We start from the raw sequence: 3,712 nt of genomic DNA on the forward strand, positions 1-3,712 counted from the left end.
CTGTGTGTGTATGTGTGTGTGTGTATGTGTGCTTGCATGTTGTGTGCATGCATGTGTGTGTGCATGCATGTGTATGTACGTGTGTGTGTGTGTGTGCGCTCTCGCACTCTGTAACTCTCTACCTTGCTGATTATTGTTGTTGTTGCTGTTTTTTTTTTTTTTTAAGATTTATTTATTATATGTAAGTACACTGTAAGTACACTGTAGCTGTCTTCAGACGCACCAGAAGAGGGCATCAGATCTCTTTACGGATGGTTGTGAGCCACCATGTGGGTGCTGGGATTTGAACTCATGACCTTTGGAAGAGCAGTCGGTGCTCTTACCCACAGAGCCATCTCTCCAGCCCCCATTGTTGCTGTTTTGAGACAGGATCTTATTATTGTAGTCCTGGCTGGCCTAGAACTTCTTGTGTAGACCAGGCTAGCCTTGAACCCCCAGAGATCTTCCTTCCTCTACCTTCAGAGTTCTAGAATTAAATATGTGTGTCACTACATCCAGCTCTCTACCTTATTTATTTATTTAGAAATTTATAATTATGGGTATTTTGCCTGCATATATGCTTGTATACCATGTTTGTTTATTACCTGCAGAGGTCAGAAGAGCAATTTCCTAGAATTAGAAATATAGATAACTCATTAGCTACAGTGTAGGTGTTGGGAATCAAGCCTAGTGCCCTTAACCACTGAGCCATGTCTCTAGCTTCTTCTCCACTTTATTTTTGAGTCAGGGTCTCTCACTGAACCATTTTAGCTCGGCTAGCTAGCCAGCAAGGCCCTAGGACTACCTGTCTTCACCCCATCACCAAGAGCTCTGAAACTAGAGATGTGTGCCTCTATGCCAAACGTTTGTTTGCTTGCTTGTTTTTTGAAACAGGATTTGTCTATGTAACAGTTTTGGTTCTCCTGGAACTTGCTTTGTAGACCAGGCTACCTTTAAACTCACAGAGATCTGCCTGCCTCTGCCTCCAGGGCTGGGATTAAAGTAAACACCACCACGCCCAGCCCCATGCCAAACGTTTTTAGGTGCTGGGAATCAGAGCTCTGTTCTTCATGCTTTACGGCAAGCACGTTAGCCACAGAGCCATCTTCCCAGCTCCAAAATTTGACCTTTAATTTATTTATTACATTTTATTATTTGATTGGGGCCTGGTGGTGAACTCATTCCCTAGCATGCATTTAAAGAGCAATGTGTGGAAGTCACTTTTCTTCTTCCACCATAGAATACCAGAGGTTGAACTAAGGCAGCAGGCCTGACGGCGCGGGTGCCTTTACCCACTGAATGATTCTGTTGGTCCCCAAGGGTGATATTTATTTTTTCTTCTTCCTCCTCCTCCTCCTTTCTGACCCATCCCTTAGCAGTGTCTTGCTGTGACACTGTCACTTGCTGTGACACATCGACTTGATTCCAGATCCTCCTACTCAGCTTCCCTTCCTCCGTTCTGGAGTCACAAGACTGCACTGCCGTGCCTGACCAGACCCAGGCCTTCCTAACTCATAATTACGTTTTGGACTGGAGAGAGGGCTAAATAATTAAGAGTGTGTAATGTTCTCAGTTCCCAGCACCCACATCAGACAGCTCACAACCATGTATACCTCAGAATCAAACAACTGTTCATGCATCTACACTCACACACACATACACACAGACACACACACACACACACACACACATACACACACAATTTTATAAAAGTAAATGTTTCAAAAGATTTATTTATTTTATTGGTGTGGATGTTTAGTCTGCATGTATGTCTGTACAGAAAAGTGTATTGCCTTTATCCTCTAATGCCCCAACCCCTGAACACCCCCATTCTCTGTCTGTTGGTGGGGATGCTCCTTGACCCACCCAGATTTGACAGTTCAGGGGAGCTCCCCTACTATCCCTCCTCCCTTTCTGTATCCCCCCCCATTTCTGGGGTCTCATCATTGTGTAAGACAAGGATAGTGAGGATATTTGTGGGTGAGATGCATGGGGAAGTTTTTGGAATGGAACCAGGGGTGTGTATGTGTATGAAGGGGGGTAACAAGGTCTCCCAGGGAGTTGGGGGGGGAATAGTCTTGTCTGGTAGATGAGAAGGCGTGTTTATTTTTCTTTTTTTTTTCTTTTTCTTCTTTCTTTCTTTTCTTTTTTTTTTTTTTTTTTTTTTTGATTTGGTTTTTTCGAGACAGGGTTTCTCTGTATAACCCTGGTTGTCCTGGAACTTTCACTGTAGGCCAAGTTGGCCTCGAACTCAGAAATCCACCTGCCTCTGCCTCCCAGAGTGCTGGGATTACAGGCATGCGCCACCAACGCCCAGCAATAAAGATAATTCTTAAGTAGCAAATAGTCAATGCAAACATGTTACTAAAAATGCAATAGTATTGGGCTGGTGAGAGGGCTCAGCAGTTAAGAGCACTGACTATTCTTCTGCGCCACTACCGCCCGACTATTTTTCACTGTACAGTATTTAAAAAGAGAATAAAATATCCAAATGTCAAAAAAAAATCAAACAAGAATTGGAATTATAAATAGTTGTTGCCTGCTGTGTGGTTGCTTAGAATTGAACCTGGGAAACCAGTGCTCCTTAACTGCTGGACCATCTCTCTAGCTCAAGAGTAAATATTTTTAAGCTTTATTTTTATTTTATGTGCATGTTTTACTTCCATGTGTGTCTGTGTACCATATTCATGCAAAGCCTGTGGGGGCCAGGAGAGGAAGTCAAATCTCTGGGATTAGAGTTATAGATCATTATGAGCTACCATGTGGGTGCTGGGAGTTAAACCTGGGTCCTCTGGAAGAGTAGCTGTGCTCTTAAACTGCTGAGCAATCTCTCCAGCTCCAAAAGTGTGTGTGTGTGTGTGTGTGTGTTGGTTGGTTGGTTGTGAATGCCTTTAATCCCAGCACTCAGGAGGCAGAGGTAGGCAGATTTCTGAGTTTGAGGCCAGCCTAGTCTACAAAGTGAGTTCCAGGGCTGGAGAGATGGCTCAGCGGTTAAGAGCACTGACTCCTCCTCCAGAGGTGCTGAGTTCAAATTCTAGCAACCACATGGTGGCTACCACATCACAACCATCTGTAATGAGATACAGTGCCCTCTTCTAGTGTGTCTGAAGACAGCTACAGTGTACTTACATATAATAAACAAATTAATCTTCAAAAAAACAAAAGTAAGTTGCAAGATACCCAAAGCTGCCCAGAGCTACAGAGAGAAACCCTGTCTCAGGGATACAAAAACAAAAACAAACTAACATAACACACACACACACACACACACACACACACACACACATGATATGAATGATTAGGTACATGGATTCCCTTTGATTCCATCAAGGGTGGGGAGACAGACAGGAGCATCTCTGTGAGTTCAAGGCAAGCCTGGTGATCTACATTTCCACGTCAGGCAAGGCTACATAATGAGATTCTCTCTCTAAGAGAAGGGGGGAAAAGATTATTGGTATGTTGGTGCTTTGAATAGGTATGGCCCCCATAGTCTCATGTGTTTGAATGCTTGGCCCACGAGGAATGGCACTGTTAGGAGGTATGTCCTTGTTGGAGTGGGTAGGGCTTTGTTGGAAGAAATATGTCACTGTGGAGGCAGGTCTCAAAAGCTCAAGGTATGCCCTATTGAAAATTCCTACCTGGCACATGGTTGCTTCTGCTGCCTTTGGATCAAGATGTAGACACTTGCTGGGGGTGGTAGCACATGCCTATAATCCCAGCACTTGGGAGGCAC

This window comes from Apodemus sylvaticus, chromosome 6 (genome assembly GCF_947179515.1).
Source record: "Apodemus sylvaticus chromosome 6, mApoSyl1.1, whole genome shotgun sequence".
Classification (NCBI taxonomy): domain Eukaryota; kingdom Metazoa; phylum Chordata; class Mammalia; order Rodentia; family Muridae; genus Apodemus; species Apodemus sylvaticus.